Source organism: Salvelinus fontinalis, chromosome 3 (assembly GCF_029448725.1).
Source record: "Salvelinus fontinalis isolate EN_2023a chromosome 3, ASM2944872v1, whole genome shotgun sequence".
NCBI lineage: Eukaryota > Metazoa > Chordata > Actinopteri > Salmoniformes > Salmonidae > Salvelinus > Salvelinus fontinalis.
In genome coordinates, this window is record NC_074667.1 from 30,356,694 (window position 1) to 30,374,460 (window position 17,767).

General features: G+C 42.2%; 16 non-coding genes across 16 annotated transcripts; 9 read left to right on the forward strand and 7 right to left on the reverse strand.

Moving 5' to 3' along the window:
* Positions 1 to 96: 96 nt before the first annotated feature.
* On the forward strand, positions 97 to 170 carry trnak-uuu (transfer RNA lysine (anticodon UUU)). Its single transcript has one exon. It is a non-coding gene; the product is annotated as a tRNA-Lys (tRNA).
* Positions 171 to 1,443: 1,273 nt separating this feature from the next.
* trnak-uuu (transfer RNA lysine (anticodon UUU)) lies at positions 1,444 to 1,516 on the forward strand. Its single transcript has one exon. It is a non-coding gene; the product is annotated as a tRNA-Lys (tRNA).
* A 1,053-nt stretch (positions 1,517 to 2,569) lies between these two features.
* On the reverse strand, positions 2,570 to 2,641 carry trnaw-cca (transfer RNA tryptophan (anticodon CCA)). Its single transcript has one exon. It is a non-coding gene; the product is annotated as a tRNA-Trp (tRNA).
* A 148-nt stretch (positions 2,642 to 2,789) lies between these two features.
* Positions 2,790 to 2,862, forward strand: trnak-uuu (transfer RNA lysine (anticodon UUU)). The gene has a single exon. It is a non-coding gene; the product is annotated as a tRNA-Lys (tRNA).
* Positions 2,863 to 5,246: 2,384 nt separating this feature from the next.
* On the forward strand, positions 5,247 to 5,319 carry trnak-uuu (transfer RNA lysine (anticodon UUU)). Its single transcript has one exon. It is a non-coding gene; the product is annotated as a tRNA-Lys (tRNA).
* A 600-nt stretch (positions 5,320 to 5,919) lies between these two features.
* trnak-uuu (transfer RNA lysine (anticodon UUU)) lies at positions 5,920 to 5,992 on the forward strand. Its single transcript has one exon. It is a non-coding gene; the product is annotated as a tRNA-Lys (tRNA).
* A 1,271-nt stretch (positions 5,993 to 7,263) lies between these two features.
* Positions 7,264 to 7,336, forward strand: trnak-uuu (transfer RNA lysine (anticodon UUU)). Its single transcript has one exon. It is a non-coding gene; the product is annotated as a tRNA-Lys (tRNA).
* Positions 7,337 to 9,130: 1,794 nt separating this feature from the next.
* trnaw-cca (transfer RNA tryptophan (anticodon CCA)) lies at positions 9,131 to 9,202 on the reverse strand. Its single transcript has one exon. It is a non-coding gene; the product is annotated as a tRNA-Trp (tRNA).
* A 596-nt stretch (positions 9,203 to 9,798) lies between these two features.
* trnaw-cca (transfer RNA tryptophan (anticodon CCA)) lies at positions 9,799 to 9,870 on the reverse strand. The gene has a single exon. It is a non-coding gene; the product is annotated as a tRNA-Trp (tRNA).
* A 972-nt stretch (positions 9,871 to 10,842) lies between these two features.
* Positions 10,843 to 10,914, reverse strand: trnaw-cca (transfer RNA tryptophan (anticodon CCA)). Its single transcript has one exon. It is a non-coding gene; the product is annotated as a tRNA-Trp (tRNA).
* Positions 10,915 to 11,730: 816 nt separating this feature from the next.
* On the forward strand, positions 11,731 to 11,803 carry trnak-uuu (transfer RNA lysine (anticodon UUU)). The gene has a single exon. It is a non-coding gene; the product is annotated as a tRNA-Lys (tRNA).
* Positions 11,804 to 12,553: 750 nt separating this feature from the next.
* On the reverse strand, positions 12,554 to 12,625 carry trnaw-cca (transfer RNA tryptophan (anticodon CCA)). Its single transcript has one exon. It is a non-coding gene; the product is annotated as a tRNA-Trp (tRNA).
* Positions 12,626 to 13,441: 816 nt separating this feature from the next.
* On the forward strand, positions 13,442 to 13,514 carry trnak-uuu (transfer RNA lysine (anticodon UUU)). Its single transcript has one exon. It is a non-coding gene; the product is annotated as a tRNA-Lys (tRNA).
* Positions 13,515 to 15,156: 1,642 nt separating this feature from the next.
* Positions 15,157 to 15,229, forward strand: trnak-uuu (transfer RNA lysine (anticodon UUU)). The gene has a single exon. It is a non-coding gene; the product is annotated as a tRNA-Lys (tRNA).
* A 1,052-nt stretch (positions 15,230 to 16,281) lies between these two features.
* trnaw-cca (transfer RNA tryptophan (anticodon CCA)) lies at positions 16,282 to 16,353 on the reverse strand. Its single transcript has one exon. It is a non-coding gene; the product is annotated as a tRNA-Trp (tRNA).
* Positions 16,354 to 17,627: 1,274 nt separating this feature from the next.
* Positions 17,628 to 17,699, reverse strand: trnaw-cca (transfer RNA tryptophan (anticodon CCA)). Its single transcript has one exon. It is a non-coding gene; the product is annotated as a tRNA-Trp (tRNA).
* Between the last annotated feature and the right edge of the window lie 68 nt (positions 17,700 to 17,767).

Genomic DNA, 17,767 nt, shown 5'->3' on the forward strand with positions numbered 1-17,767 from the left:
GTATCACTTGGAATGGATGCCTGTGTCTCTGGGGAAATGTACGAACTAATGTGCATCTGCCCGGCAGGTTAGGTGTATGAAAACATGGAAAAACAGACCCCGGATAGCTCAGTCGGTAGAGCATCAGACTTTTAATCTGAGGGTCCAGGGTTCAAGTCCCTGTTCGGGTGTTCTTTTAATGTTCACCTTCCTTCAGAAGCAAGTCTTTCTATAATTGCAATTTCTGTCACTTTCCTTGACATGTTCACCTTTGGACAATACAATCCCATAGCCAAAACAGCTTAGTCTGAAAGCTTTAGGATTTTTAATCTGAAACTCCAGGTATAAACTCCCTGTTGAAAGACTAATTTCAGTCTGTCAATCAGACAGCATCATCTGAATTAGGAATTTGCAGGGTGCCATGCTTTTGTAAAAGAGACAACTGTCATCTGAAGCAGCATTGGATTGGTCGTTTTCTTGCAAGATTTGTACTGTAAAGCCACATTGGTACTTGTGCTGATTCTTTGAGTTCGCTGTGTAAAGAAGGCAGAGATTGCACACATCAATATTCTGACCACGACGTGATTTGAACATGCAACCTTCTGATCTGGAGTCAGACGCGCTACCGTTGCACCACGAGGTCTTGAAAGAATTGCATATTTGGAGGTGATGCCTAGTTCAGATTTCGTTGACTGTATCATTTGGAATGGAGGCCTGTGTCTCTGGGGAAATGTACGAACTAATGTGCATCTGCCCGGCAGGTTAGGTGTATGAAAACATGGAAAAACAGAGCCTGGATAGCTCAGTCGGTAGAGCATCAGTCGTTTAATCTGAGGGTCCAGGGTTCAAGTCCCTGTTCAGGCATTCTTTTAATATTCACCTTCCTTCAGAAGCAAGTCTTTCTATAATTGCAATTTCTGTTACTTTCCATGACATGTTCACCTGTGGACAATACAATCCCATAGCCTAAACAGCTTAGTCTGAAAGCTTTAGGATTTTTAATCTGAAACTCCAGGTATAAACACCCTGTTGAAAGACTGATTTCAGTCTGTAAATCACACAGCATCATCTGAATTAGGAATTTGCAGGGTGCCATGCTTTTGTAAAAGAGACAACTGTCATCTGAAGCAGCATTGGATTGGTCGTTTTCTTGCAAGATTTGTACTGTAAAGCCACATTGGTACTTGTGCTGATTCTTTGAGTTCGCTGTGTAAAGAAGGCAGAGATTGCACACATCAATATTCTGACCACGACGTGATTTGAACACGCAACCTTCTGATCTGGAGTCAGACGCGCTACAGCTGCGCCACGAGGTCTTGGAAGAATCGCATATTTGGAGGTCATGCCTAGTTCAGATTTCTTTGACTGTATCACTTGGAATGGATGCCTGTGTCTCTGGGGAAATGTACGAACTAATGTGCATCTGCCCGGCAGGTTAGGTGTATGAAAACATGGAAAAACAGACCCCGGATAGCTCAGTCGGTAGAGCATCAGACTTTTAATCTGAGGGTCCAGGGTTCAAGTCCCTGTTCGGGCGTTTTTTTAATGTTCACCTTCCTTCAGAAGCAAGTCTTTCTATAATTGCATTTTCTGTTACTTTTCTTGACATGTTCACCTGTGGACAATACAATCACATAGCCAAAACAGCTTAGTCTGAAAGCTTTAGGATTTTTAATCTGAAACTCCAGGTATAAACACCCTGTTGAAAGACTGATTTCAGTCTGTAAATCACACAGCATCATCTGAATTAGGAATTTGCAGGGTGCCATGCTTTTGTAAAAGAGACAACTGTCATCTGAAGCAGCATTGGATTGGTCGTTTTCTTGCAAGATCTGTACTGTAAAGCCACATTGGTACTTGTGCTGATTCTTTGAGTTCGCTGTGTAAAGAAGGCAGAGATTGCTCACATCAATATTCTGACCACGACGTGATTTGAACATGCAACCTTCTGATCTGGAGTCAGACGCGCTACCGTTGCACCACGAGGTCTTGAAAGAATTGCATATTTGGAGGTGATGCCTAGTTCAGATTTCGTTGACTGTATCATTTGGAATGGAGGCCTGTGTCTCTGGGGAAATGTACGAACTAATGTGCATCTGCCCGGCAGGTTAGGTGTATGAAAACATGGAAAAACAGAGCCTGGATAGCTCAGTCGGTAGAGCATCAGTCGTTTAATCTGAGGGTCCAGGGTTCAAGTCCCTGTTCAGGCATTCTTTTAATATTCACCTTCCTTCAGAAGCAAGTCTTTCTATAATTGCAATTTCTGTTACTTTCCATGACATGTTCACCTGTGGACAATACAATCCCATAGCCAAAACAGCTTAGTCTGAAAGCTTTAGGATTTTTAATCTGAAACTCCAGGTATAAACACCCTGTTGAAAGACTGATTTCAGTCTGTAAATCACACAGCATCATCTGAATTAGGAATTTGCAGGGTGCCATGCTTTTGTAAAAGAGACAACTGTCATCTGAAGCAGCATTGGATTGGTCGTTTTCTTGCAAGATTTGTACTGTAAAGCCACATTGGTACTTGTGCTGATTCTTTGAGTTCGCTGTGTAAAGAAGGCAGAGATTGCACACATCAATATTCTGACCACGACGTGATTTGAACACGCAACCTTCTGATCTGGAGTCAGACGCGCTACCGTTGCGCCACGAGGTCTTGGAAGAATCGCATATTTGGAGGTCATGCCTAGTTCAGATTTCTTTGACTGTATCACTTGGAATGGATGCCTGTGTCTCTGGGGAAATGTACGAACTAATGTGCATCTGCCCGGCAGGTTAGGTGTATGAAAACATGGAAAAACAGACCCCGGATAGCTCAGTCGGTAGAGCATCAGACTTTTAATCTGAGGGTCCAGGGTTCAAGTCCCTGTTCGGGCGTTTTTTTAATGTTCACCTTCCTTCAGAAGCAAGTCTTTCTATAATTGCATTTTCTGTTACTTTTCTTGACATGTTCACCTGTGGACAATACAATCCCATAGCCAAAACAGCTTAGTCTGAAAGCTTTAGGATTTTTAATCTGAAACTCCAGGTATAAACTCCCTGTTGAAAGACTAATTTCAGTCTGTCAATCACACAGCATCATCTGAATTAGGAATTTGCAGGGAGCCATGCTTTTGTGAGAGACAACTGTCATCTGAAGCAGCATTGGATTGGTCGTTTTCTTGCAAGATTTGTACTGTAAAGCCACATTGGTACTTGTGCTGATTCTTTGAGTTCGCTGTGTAAAGAAGGCAGAGATTGCACACATCAATATTGACTGTACCTTCCTTCAGAAGCAAGTCTTTCTATAATTGCAATTTCTGTTACTTTCCATGACATGTTCACCTGTGGACAATACAATCCCATAGCCAAAACAGCTTAGTCTGAAAGCTTTAGGATTTTTAATCTGAAACTCCAGGTATAAACTCCCTGTTGAAAGACTGATTTCAGTCTGTAAATCACACAGCATCATCTGAATTAAGAATTTGCAGGGTGCCATGCTTTTGTAAAAGAGACAACTGTCATCTGAAGCAGCATTGGATTGGTCGTTTTCTTGCAAGATTTGTACTGTAAAGCCACATTGGTACTTGTGCTGATTCTTTGAGTTCGCTGTGTAAAGAAGGCAGAGATTGCACACATCAATATTCTGACCACGACGTGATTTGAACACGCAACCTTCTGATCTGGAGTCAGAAGCGCTACCGTTGTACCACGAGGTCTTGGAAGAATAGCATATTTGGAGGTCATGCCTAGTTCAGATTTCGTTGACTGTATCACTTGGAATGGAGGCCTGTGTCTCTGGGGAAATGTACGAACTAATGTGCATCTGCCCGGCAGGTTAGGTGTATGAAAACAATTAAAATCAGTGCCTGGATAGCTCAGTCGGCAGAGCATCAGTCGTTTAATCTGAGGGTCCAGGGTTCAAGTCCCTGTTCAGGCATTCTTTTAATATTCACCTTCCTTCAGAAGCAAGTCTTTCTATAATTGCAATTTCTGTTACTTTCCATGACATGTTCACCTGTGGACAATACAATCACATAGCCAAAACAGCTTAGTCTGAAAGCTTTAGGATTTTTAATCTGAAACTCCAGGTATAAACACCCTGTTGAAAGACTGATTTCAGTCTGTAAATCACACAGCATCATCTGAATTAGGAATTTGCAGGGTGCCATTTTTTTGTAAAAGAGACAACTGTCATCTGAAGCAGCATTGGATTGGTCGTTTTCTTGCAAGATTTGTACTGTAAAGCCACATTGGTACTTGTGCTGATTCTTTGAGTTCGCTGTGTAAAGAAGGCAGAGATTGCACACATCAATATTGACTGTACCTTCCTTCAGAAGCAAGTCTTTCTATAATTGCAATTTCTGTTACTTTCCATGACATGTTCACCTGTGGACAATACAATCCCATAGCCAAAACAGCTTAGTCTGAAAGCTTTAGGATTTTTAATCTGAAACTCCAGGTATAAACACCCTGTTGAAAGACTGATTTCAGTCTGTAAATCACACAGCATCATCTGAATTAGGAATTTGCAGGGTGCCATGCTTTTGTAAAAGAGACAACTGTCATCTGAAGCAGCATTGGATTGGTCGTTTTCTTGCAAGATTTGTACTGTAAAGCCACATTGGTACTTGTGCTGATTCTTTGAGTTCGCTGTGTAAAGAAGGCAGAGATTGCACACATCAATATTGACTGTACCTTCCTTCAGAAGCAAGTCTTTCTATAATTGCAATTTCTGTTACTTTCCATGACATGTTCACCTGTGGACAATACAATCACATAGCCAAAACAGCTTAGTCTGAAAGCTTTAGGATTTTTAATCTGAAACTCCAGGTATAAACACCCTGTTGAAAGACTGATTTCAGTCTGTAAATCACACAGCATCATCTGAATTAGGAATTTGCAGGGTGCCATGCTTTTGTAAAAGAGACAACTGTCATCTGAAGCAGCATTGGATTGGTCGTTTTCTTGCAAGATTTGTACTGTAAAGCCACATTGGTACTTGTGCTGATTCTTTGAGTTCGCTGTGTAAAGAAGGCAGAGATTGCACACATCAATATTCTGACCACTACGTGATTTGAACACGCAACCTTCTGATCTGGAGTCAGACGCGCTACCGTTGCGCCACGAGGTCTTGGAAGAATTGCATATTTGGAGGTCATGCCTAGTTCAGATTTCGTTGACTGTATCACTTGGAATGGAGGCCTGTGTCTCTGGGGAAATGTACGTACTAATGTGCATCTGCCCGGCAGGTTAGGTGTATGAAAACATGGAAAAACAGACCCCGGATAGCTCAGTCGGTAGAGCATCAGACTTTTAATCTGAGGGTCCAGGGTTCAAGTCCCTGTTCGGGCGTTCTTTTAATGTTCACCTTCCTTCAGAAGCAAGTCTTTCTATAATTGCAATTTCTGTCACTTTCCATGACATGTTCACCTGTGGACAATACAATCACATAGCCAAAACAGCTTAGTCTGAAAGCTTTAGGATTTTTAATCTGAAACTCCAGGTATAAACACCCTGTTGAAAGACTGATTTCAGTCTGTAAATCACACAGCATCATCTGAATTAAGAATTTGCAGGGTGCCATGCTTTTGTAAAAGAGACAACTGTCATCTGAAGCAGCATTGGATTGGTCGTTTTCTTGCAAGATTTGTACTGTAAAGCCACATTGGTACTTGTGCTGATTCTTTGAGTTCGCTGTGTAAAGAAGGCAGAGATTGCACACATCAATATTCTGACCACTACGTGATTTGAACACGCAACCTTCTGATCTGGAGTCAGACGCGCTACCGTTGCGCCACGAGGTCTTGGAAGAATTGCATATTTGGAGGTCATGCCTAGTTCAGATTTCGTTGACTGTATCACTTGGAATGGAGGCCTGTGTCTCTGGGGAAATGTACGAACTAATGTGCATCTGCCCGGCAGGTTAGGTGTATGAAAACATGGAAAAACAGACCCCGGATAGCTCAGTCGGTAGAGCATCAGACTTTTAATCTGAGGGTCCAGGGTTCAAGTCCCTGTTCGGGCGTTCTTTTAATGTTCACCTTCCTTCAGAAGCAAGTCTTTCTATAATTGCAATTTCTGTCACTTTCCATGACATGTTCACCTGTGGACAATACAATCCCACAGCCAAAACAGCTTAGTCTGAAAGCTTTAGGATTTTTAATCTGAAACTCCAGGTATAAACACCCTGTTGAAAGACTGATTTCAGTCTGTAAATCACACAGCATCATCTGAATTAAGAATTTGCAGGGTGCCATGCTTTTGTAAAAGAGACAACTGTCATCTGAAGCAGCATTGGATTGGTCGTTTTCTTGCAAGATTTGTACTGTAAAGCCACATTGGTACTTGTGCTGATTCTTTGAGTTCGCTGTGTAAAGAAGGCAGAGATTGCACACATCAATATTCTGACCACTATGTGATTTGAACACGCAACCTTCTGCTCTGGAGTCAGACGCGCTACCGTTGCGCCACGAGGTCTTGGAAGAATCGCATATTTGGAGGTCATGCCTAGTTCAGATTTCGTTGACTGTATCACTTGGAATGGAGGCCTGTGTCTCTGGGGAAATGTACGAACTAATATGCATCTGCCCGGCAGGTTAGGTGTATGAAAACAATTAAAATCAGTGCCTGGATAGCTCAGTCGGCAGAGCATCAGACTTTTAATCTGAGGGTCCAGGGTTCAAGTCCCTGTTCGAGTGTTCTTTTAATGTTCACCTTCCTTCAGAAGCAAGTCTTTCTATAATTGCAATTTCTGTTACTTTTATTGACATGTTCACCTGTGGACAATACAATCCCATAGCCAAAACAGCTTAGTCTGAAAGCTTTAGGATTTTTAATCTGAAACTCCAGGTATAAACTCCCTGTTGAAAGACTAATTTCAGTCTGTCAATCACACAGCATCAGCTGAATTAGGAATTTGCAGGGTGCCATGCTTTTGTGAGAGACAACTGTCATCTGAAGCAGCATTGGATTGGTCGTTTTCTTGCAAGATTTGTACTGTAAAGCCACATTGGTACTTGTGCTGATCCTTTGAGTTCGCTGTGTAAAGAAGGCAGAGATTGCACACATCAAAATTCTGACCACGACGTGATTTGAACACGCAACCTTCTGCTCTGGAGTCAGACGCGCTACCGTTGCGCCACGAGGTCTTGGAAGAATTGCATATTTGGAGGTGATGCCTAGTTCATATTTCGTTGACTGTATCATTTGGAATGGAGGCCTGTGTCTCTGGGGAAATGTACGAACTAATGTGCATCTACCCGGCAGGTTAGGTGTATGAAAACATGAAAAAACAGATCCCGGATAGCTCAGTCGGTAGAGCATCAGACTTTTAATCTGAGGGTCCAGGGTTCAAGTCCCTGTTCGGGCGTTCTTTTAATGTTCACCTTCCTTCAGAAGCAAGTCTTTCTATAATTGCATTTTCTGTAACTTTTCTTGACATGTTCACCTGTGGACAATACAATCCCATAGCCAAAACAGCTTAGTCTGAAAGCTTTAGGATTTTTAATCTGAAACTCCAGGTATAAACACCCTGTTGAAAGACTGATTTCAGTCTGTAAATCACACAGCATCATCTGAATTAGGAATTTGCAGGGTGCCATGCTTTAGTAAAAGAGACAACTGTCATCTGAAGCAGCATTGGATTGGTCGTTTTCTTGCAAGATTTGTACTGTAAAGCCACATTGGTACTTGTGCTGATTCTTTGAGTTCGCTGTGTAAAGAAGGCAGAGATTGCACACATCAATATTGACTGTACCTTCCTTCAGAAGCAAGTCTTTCTATAATTGCAATTTCTGTTACTTTCCATGACATGTTCACCTGTGGACAATACAATCCCATAGCCAAAACAGCTTAGTCTGAAAGCTTTAGGATTTTTAATCTGAAACTCCAGGTATAAACACCCTGTTGAAAGACTGATTTCAGTCTGTAAATCAGACAGCATCATCTGAATTAGGAATTTGCAGGGTGCCATGCTTTTGTAAAAGACACAACTGTCATCTGAAGCAGCATTGGATTGGTCGTTTTCTTGCAAGATTTGTACTGTAAAGCCACATTGGTACTTGTGCTGATTCTTTGAGTTCGCTGTGTAAAGAAGGCAGAGATTGCACACATCAAAATTCTGACCATGACGTGATTTGAACACGCAACCTTCTGATCTGGAGTCAGACGCGCTACCGTTGCGCCACGAGGTCTTGGAAGAATCGCAAATTTGGAGGTGATGCCTAGTTCATATTTCGTTGACTGTATCATTTGGAATGGAGGCCTGTGTCTCTGGGGAAATGTACGAACTAATGTGCATCTGCCCGGCAGGTTAGGTGTATGAAAACATGGAAAAACAGAGCCCGGATAGCTCAGTCGGTAGAGCATCAGACTTTAAATCTGAGGGTCCAGGGTTCAAGTCCCTGTTCGGGCCTTCTTTTAATGTTCACCTTCCTTCAGAAGCAAGTCTTTCTATAATTGCAATTTCTGTCACTTTCCATGACATGTTCACCTGTGGACAATACAATCACATAGCCAAAACAGCTTAGTCTGAAAGCTTTAGGATTTTTAATCTGAAACTCCAGGTATAAACACCCTGTTGAAAGACTGATTTCAGTCTGTAAATCACCAGCATCATCTGAATTAGGAATTTGCAGGGTGCCATGCTTTTGTAAAAGAGACAACTGTCATCTGAAGCAGCATTGGATTGGTCGTTTTCTTGCAAGATTTGTACTGTAAAGCCACATTGGTACTTGTGCTGATTCTTTGAGTTCGCTGTGTAAAGAAGGCAGAGATTGCACACATCAATATTGACTGTACCTTCCTTCAGAAGCAAGTCTTTCTATAATTGCAATTTCTGTTACTTTCCATGACATGTTCACCTGTGGACAATACAATCCCATAGCCAAAGCAGCTTAGTCTGAAAGCTTTAGGATTTTTAATCTGAAACTCCAGGTATAAACACCCTGTTGAAAGACTGATTTCAGTCTGTAAATCAGACAGCATCATCTGAATTAGGAATTTGCAGGGTGCCATGCTTTTGTAAAAGAGACAACTGTCATCTGAAGCAGCATTGGATTGGTTGTTTTCTTGCAAGATTTGTACTGTAAAGCCACATTGGTACTTGTGCTGATTCTTTGAGTTCGCTGTGTAAAGAAGGCAGAGATTGCACACATCAATATTCTGACCACGACGTGATTTGAACACGCAACCTTCTGATCTGGAGTCAGACGCGCTACCGTTGTGCCACGAGGTCTTGGAAGAATCGCATATTTGGAGGTCATGCCTAGTTCAGATTTCGTTGACTGTATCACTTGGAATGGAGGCCTGTGTCTCTGGGGAAATGTACGAACTAATGTGCATCTGCCCGGCAGGTTAGGTGTATGAAAACAATTAAAATCAGTGCCTGGATAGCTCAGTCGGCAGAGCATCAGACTTTTAATCTGAGGGTCCAAGGTTCAAGTCCCTGTTCGAGTGTTCTTTTAATGTTCACCTTCCTTCAGAAGCAAGTCTTTCTATAATTGCAATTTCTGTTACTTTTCTTGACATGTTCACCTGTGGACAATACAATCCCATAGCCAAAACAGCTTAGTCTGAAAGCTTTAGGATTTTTAATCTGAAACTCCAGGTATAAACACCCTGTTGAAAGACTGATTTCAGTCTGTCAATCACACAGCATCATCTGAATTAGGAATTTGCAGTGTGCCATGCTTTTGTGAGAGACAACTGTCATCTGAAGCAGCATTGGATTGGTCGTTTTCTTGCAAGATTTGTACTGTAAAGCCACGTTGGTACTTGTGCTGATTCTTTGACTTCGCTGTGTAAAGGCAGCGATTGCACACATCAAAATTCTGACCACGACGTGATTTGAACACGCAATCTTCTGATCTGGAGTCAGACGCGCTACCGTTGCGCCACGAGGTCTTGGAAGAATCGCATATTTGGAGGTGATGCCTAGTTCATATTTCGTTGACTGTATCATTTGGAATGGAGGCCTGTGTCTCTGGGGAAATGTACGAACTAATGTGCATCTGCCCGGCAGGTTAGGTGTATGCAAACATGGAAAACCAGAGCCCGGATAGCTCAGTCGGTAGAGCATCAGACTTTAAATCTGAGGGTCCAGGGTTCAAGTCCCTGTTCGGGCCTTCTTTTAATGTTCACCTTCCTTCAGAAGCAAGTCTTTCTATAATTGCAATTTCTGTCACTTTCCATGACATGTTCACCTGTGGACAATACAATCACATAGCCAAAACAGCTTAGTCTGAAAGCTTTAGGATTTTTAATCTGAAACTCCAGGTATAAACACCCTGTTGAAAGACTGATTTCAGTCTGTAAATCACACAGCATCATCTGAATTAGGAATTTGCAGGGTGCCATGCTTTTGTAAAAGAGACAACTGTCATCTGAAGCAGCATTGGATTGGTCGTTTTCTTGCAAGATTTGTACTGTAAAGCCACATTGGTACTTGTGCTGATTCTTTGAGTTCGCTGTGTAAAGAAGGCAGAGATTGCACACATCAATATTGACTGTACCTTCCTTCAGAAGCAAGTCTTTCTATAATTGCAATTTCTGTTACTTTCCATGACATGTTCACCTGTGGACAATACAATCCCATAGCCAAAACAGCTTAGTCTGAAAGCTTTAGGATTTTTAATCTGAAACTCCAGGTATAAACACCCTGTTGAAAGACTGATTTCAGTCTGTAAATCAGACAGCATCATCTGAATTAGGAATTTGCAGGGTGCCATGCTTTTGTAAAAGAGACAACTGTCATCTGAAGCAGCATTGGATTGGCCGTTTTCTTGCAAGATTTGTACTGTAAAGCCACATTGGTACTTGTGCTGATTCTTTGAGTTCGCTGTGTAAAGAAGGCAGAGATTGCACACATCAATATTCTGACCACGACGTGATTTGAACACGCAACCTTCTGATCTGGAGTCAGACGCGCTACCGTTGCGCCACGAGGTCTTGGAAGAATCGCATATTTGGAGGTCATGCCTAGTTCAGATTTCGTTGACTGTATCACTTGGAATGGAGGCCTGTGTCTCTGGGGAAATGTACGAACTAATGTGCATCTGCCCGGCAGGTTAGGTGTATGAAAACAATTAAAATCAGTGCCTGGATAGCTCAGTCGGCAGAGCATCAGACTTTTAATCTGAGGGTCCAGGGTTCAAGTCCCTGTTCGAGTGTTCTTTTAATGTTCACCTTCCTTCAGAAGCAAGTCTTTCTATAATTGCAATTTCTGTTACTTTTCTTGACATGTTCACCTGTGGACAATACAATCCCATAGCCAAAACAGCTTAGTCTGAAAGCTTTAGGATTTTTAATCTGAAACTCCAGGTATAAACACCCTGTTGAAAGACTGATTTCAGTCTGTCAATCACACAGCATCATCTGAATTAGGAATTTGCAGTGTGCCATGCTTTTGTGAGAGACAACTGTCATCTGAAGCAGCATTGGATTGGTCGTTTTCTTGCAAGATTTGTACTGTAAAGCCACGTTGGTACTTGTGCTGATTCTTTGACTTCGCTGTGTAAAGGCAGCGATTGCACACATCAAAATTCTGACCACGACGTGATTTGAACACGCAATATTCTGATCTGGAGTCAGACGCGCTACCGTTGCGCCACGAGGTCTTGGAAGAATCGCATATTTGGAGGTGATGCCTAGTTCATATTTCGTTGACTGTATCATTTGGAATGGAGGCCTGTGTCTCTGGGGAAATGTACGAACTAATGTGCATCTGCCCGGCAGGTTAGGTGTATGCAAACATGGAAAACCAGAGCCCGGATAGCTCAGTCGGTAGAGCATCAGACTTTTAATCTGAGGGTCCAGGGTTCAAGTCCCTGTTCGGGGTTTCTTTTAATGTTCACCTTCCTTCAGAAGCAAGTCTTTCTATAATTGCAATTTCTGTCACTTTCCATGACATGTTCACCTGTGGACAATACAATCACATAGCCAAAACAGCTTAGTCTGAAATCTTTACGATTTTTAATCTGAAACTCCAGGTATAAACACCCTGTTGAAAGACTGATTTCAGTCTGTAAATCACACAGCATCATCTGAATTAGGAATTTGCAGGGTGCCATGCTTTGTAAAAGAGACAACTGTCATCTGAAGCAGCATTGGATTGGTCGTTTTCTTGCAAGATTTGTACTGTAAAGCCACATTGGTACTTGTGCTGATTCTTTGAGTTCGCTGTGTAAAGAAGGCAGAGATTGCACACATCAATATTGACTGTACCTTCCTTCAGAAGCAAGTCTTTCTATAATTGCAATTTCTGTTACTTTCCATGACATGTTCACCTGTGGACAATACAATCCCATAGCCAAAACAGCTTAGTCTGAAAGCTTTAGGATTTTTAATCTGAAACTCCAGGTATAAACACCCTGTTGAAAGACTGATTTCAGTCTGTAAATCAGACAGCATCATCTGAATTAGGAATTTGCAGGGTGCCATGCTTTTGTAAAAGAGACAACTGTCATCTGAAGCAGCATTGGATTGGCCGTTTTCTTGCAAGATTTGTACTGTAAAGCCACATTGGTACTTGTGCTGATTCTTTGAGTTCGCTGTGTAAAGAAGGCAGAGATTGCACACATCAATATTCTGACCACGACGTGATTTGAACACGCAACCTTCTGATCTGGAGTCAGACGCGCTACCGTTGCGCCACGAGGTCTTGGAAGAATCGCATATTTGGAGGTCATGCCTAGTTCAGATTTCGTTGACTGTATCACTTGGAATGGAGGCCTGTGTCTCTGGGGAAATGTACGAACTAATGTGCATCTGCCCGGCAGGTTAGGTGTATGAAAACAATTAAAATCAGTGCCTGGATAGCTCAGTCGGCAGAGCATCAGACTTTTAATCTGAGGGTCCAGGGTTCAAGTCCCTGTTCGAGTGTTCTTTTAATGTTCACCTTCCTTCAGAAGCAAGTCTTTCTATAATTGCAATTTCTGTTACTTTTCTTGACATGTTCACCTGTGGACAATACAATCCCATAGCCAAAACAGCTTAGTCTGAAAGCTTTAGGATTTTTAATCTGAAACTCCAGGTATAAACACCCTGTTGAAAGACTGATTTCAGTCTGTCAATCACACAGCATCATCTGAATTAGGAATTTGCAGTGTGCCATGCTTTTGTGAGAGACAACTGTCATCTGAAGCAGCATTGGATTGGTCGTTTTCTTGCAAGATTTGTACTGTAAAGCCACGTTGGTACTTGTGCTGATTCTTTGACTTCGCTGTGTAAAGGCAGCGATTGCACACATCAAAATTCTGACCACGACGTGATTTGAACACGCAATATTCTGATCTGGAGTCAGACGCGCTACCGTTGCGCCACGAGGTCTTGGAAGAATCGCATATTTGGAGGTGATGCCTAGTTCATATTTCGTTGACTGTATCATTTGGAATGGAGGCCTGTGTCTCTGGGGAAATGTACGAACTAATGTGCATCTGCCCGGCAGGTTAGGTGTATGCAAACATGGAAAACCAGAGCCCGGATAGCTCAGTCGGTAGAGCATCAGACTTTTAATCTGAGGGTCCAGGGTTCAAGTCCCTGTTCGGGGTTTCTTTTAATGTTCACCTTCCTTCAGAAGCAAGTCTTTCTATAATTGCAAATTCTGTCACTTTCCATGACATGTTCACCTGTGGACAATACAATCACATAGCCAAAACAGCTTAGTCTGAAATCTTTACGATTTTTAATCTGAAACTCCAGGTATAAACACCCTGTTGAAAGACTGATTTCAGTCTGTAAATCACACAGCATCATCTGAATTAGGAATTTGCAGGGTGCCATGCTTTGTAAAAGAGACAACTGTCATCTGAAGCAGCATTGGATTGGTCGTTTTCTTGCAAGATTTGTACTGTAAAGCCACATTGGTACTTGTGCTGATTCTTTGAGTTCGCTGTGTAAAGAAGGCAGAGATTGCACACATCAATATTGACTGTACCTTCCTTCAGAAGCAAGTCTTTCTATAATTGCAATTTCTGTTACTTTCCATGACATGTTCACCTGTGGACAATACAATCCCATAGCCAAAACAGCTTAGTCTGAAAGCTTTAGGATTTTTAATCTGAAACTCCAGGTATAAACACCCTGTTGAAAGACTGATTTCAGTCTGTCAATCACACAGCATCATCTGAATTAGGAATTTGCAGTGTGCCATGCTTTTGTAAAAGAGACAACTGTCATCTGAAGCAGCATTGGATTGGTCGTTTTCTTGCAAGATTTGTACTGTAGAGCCACATTGGTACTTGTGCTGATTCTTTGAGTTCGCTGTGTAAAGAATGCAGAGATTGCACACATCAAAATTCTGACCACGATGTGATTTGAACACTCAACCTTCTGATCTGGAGTCAGACGCGCTACCGTTGCGCCATGAGGTCTTGGAAGAATCGCATATTTGGAGGTGATGCCTAGTTCATATTTCGTTGACTGTATCATTTGGACTGGAGGCCTGTGTCTCTGGGGAAATGTACGAACTAATGTGCATCTGCCCGGCAGGTTAGGTGTATGAAAACAATTAAAATCAGTCCCTGGATAGCTCAGTCGGTAGAACATCAGACTTTTAATCTGAGGGTCCAGGGTTCAAGTCCCTGTTCGAGTGTTCTTTTAATGTTCACCTTCCTTCAGAAGCAAGTCTTTCTATAATTGCAATTTCTGTCACTTTCCATGACATGTTCACCTGTGGACAATACAATCACATAGCCAAAACAGCTTAGTCTGAAATCTTTAGGATTTTTAATCTGAAACTCCAGGTATAAACACCCTGTTGAAAGACTGATTTCAGTCTGTAAATCACTAAGCATCATCTGAATTAGGAATTTGCAGGGTGCCATGCTTTGTAAAAGAGACAACTGTCATCTGAAGCAACATTGGATTGGTCGTTTTCTTGCAAGATTTGTACTGTAAAGCCACATTGCTACTTGTGCTGATTCTTTGAGTTCGCTGTGTAAAGAAGGCAGAGATTGCACACATCAAAATTCTGACCACGACTTGATTTGAACACGCAACCTTCTGATCTGGAGTCAGACGCGCTACCGTTGCGCCACGAGGTCTTGGAAGAATTGCATATTTGGAGGTGATGCCTGGTTCAGATTTCGTTGACTGTATCATTTGGAATGGAGGCCTGTGTCTCTGGGGAAATGTACGAACTAATGTGCATCTGCCCGGCAGGTTAGGTGTATGCAAACATGGAAAACCAGAGCCCGGATAGCTCAGTCGGTAGAGCATCAGACTTTTAATCTGAGGGTCCAGGGTTCAAGTCCCTGTTCGGGGTTTCTTTTAATGTTCACCTTCTTTCAGAAGCAAGTCTTTCTATAATTGCAATTTCTGTCACTTTCCATGACATGTTCACCTGTGGACAATACAATCACATAGCCAAAACAGCTTAGTCTGAAATCTTTACGATTTTTAATCTGAAACTCCAGGTATAAACACCCTGTTGAAAGACTGATTTCAGTCTGTAAATCACACAGCATCATCTGAATTAGGAATTTGCAGGGTGCCATGCTTTGTAAAAGAGACAACTGTCATCTGAAGCAGCATTGGATTGGTCGTTTTCTTGCAAGATTTGTACTGTAAAGCCACATTGGTACTTGTGCTGATTCTTTGAGTTCGCTGTGTAAAGAAGGCAGAGATTGCACACATCAAAATTCTGACCACGACGTGATTTGAACACGCAACCTTCTGATCTGGAGTCAGACGCGCTACCGTTGCGCCACAAGGTGTTGGAAGAATCATATTTATGGAGTTGATGCCTGGTTCAGATTTCGTTGACTGTATCACTTGGAATGGAGGCCTGTGTCTCTGGGGAAATGTACGAACTAATGTGCATCTGCCCGGCAGGTTAGGTGTATGAAAACAATTAAAATCAGTCCCTGGATAGCTCAGTCGGTAGAGCAGCAGACTTTTAATCTGAGGGTGCAGGGTTCAAGTCCCTGTTCGAGTGTTCTTTTAATGTTCACCTTCCTTCAGAAGCAAGTCTTTCTATAATTGCAATTTCTGTTACTTTTCTTGACATGTTCACCTGTGGACAATACAATCCCATAGCCAAAACAGCTTAGTCTGAAAGCTTTAGGATTTTTAATCTGAAACTCCAGGTATAAACTCCCTGTTGAAAGACTGTTTTTAGTGTGTCAATCAGACAGCATCATCTGATTTAGGAATTTGCAGGGTGCCATGCTTTTGTAAAAGAGACAACTGTCATCTGAAGCAGCATTGGATTGGTCGTTTTCTTGCAAGATTTGTACTGTAAAGCCACATTGGTACTTGTGCTGATTCTTTGAGTTCGCTGTGTAAAGAAGGCAGAGATTGCACACATCAATATTCTGACCACGACGTGATTTGAACACGCAACCTTCTGATCTGGAGTCAGACGCGCTACCGTTGCGCCACGAGGTCTTGGAAGAATTGCATATTTGGAGGTGATGCCTAGTTGATATTTCGTTGACTGTATCATTTGGAATGGAGGCCTGTGTCTCTGGGGAAATGTACGAACTAATGTGCATCTGCCCGGCAGGTTAGGTGTATGCAAACATGGAAAAACAGAGCCCGGATAGCTCAGTCGGTAGAGCATCAGACTTTTAATCTGAGGATCCAGGGTTCAAGTCCCTTTTCGGGGGTTCTTTTAATGTTCACCTTCCTTCAGAAGCAAGTCTTTCTATAATTGCAATTTCTGTCACTTTCCATGACATGTTCACCTGTGGACAATACAATCACATAGCCAAAACAGCTTAGTCTGAAATCTTTACGATTTTTAATCTGAAACTCCAGGTATAAACACCCTGTTGAAAGACTGATTTCAGTCTGTAAATCACACAGCATCATCTGAATTAGGAATTTGCAGGGTGCCATGCTTTGTAAAAGAGACAACTGTCATCTGAAGCAGCATTGGATTGGTCGTTTTCTTGCAAGATTTGTACTGTAAAGCCACATTGCTACTTGTGCTGATTCTTTGAGTTCGCTGTGTAAAGAAGGCAGAGATTGCACACATCAAAATTCTGACCACGACGTGATTTGAACACGCAACCTTCTGATCTGGAGTCAGACGCGCTACCGTTGCGCCACAAGGTGTTGGAAGAATCATATTTATGGAGTTGATGCCTGGTTCAGATTTAGTTGACTGTATCACTTGGAATGGAGGCCTGTGTCTCTGGGGAAATGTACGAACTAATGTGCATCTGCCCGGCAGGTTAGGTGTATGAAAACAATTAAAATCAGTCCCTGGATAGCTCAGTCGGTAGAGCATCAGACTTTTAATCTGAGGGTCCAGGGTTCAAGTCCCTGTTCGAGTGTTCTTTTAATGTTCACCTTCCTTCAGAAGCAAGTCTTTCTATAATTGCAATTTCTGTTACTTTTCTTGACATGTTCACCTGTGGACAATACAATCCCATAGCCAAAACAGCTTAGTCTGAAAGCTTTAGGATTTTTAAATCTGAAACTCCAGGTATAAACTCCCTGTTGAAAGACTGTTTTCAGTGTGTCAATCAGACAGCATCATCTGATTTAGGAATTTGCAGGGTGCCATGCTTTTGTAAAAGAGACAACTGTCATCTGAAGCAGCATTGGATTGGTCGTTTTCTTGCAAGATTTGTACTGTAAAGCCACATTGGTACTTGTGCTGATTCTTTGAGTTCGCTGTGTAAAGAAGGCAGAGATTGCACACATCAAAATTCTGACCACGACGTGATTTGAACACGCAACCTTCTGATCTGGAGTCAGACGCGCTACCGTTGCGCCACGAGGTCTTGGAAGAATCGCATATTTGGAGGTGATGCCTAGTTCATATTTCGTTGACTGTATCATTTGGAATGGA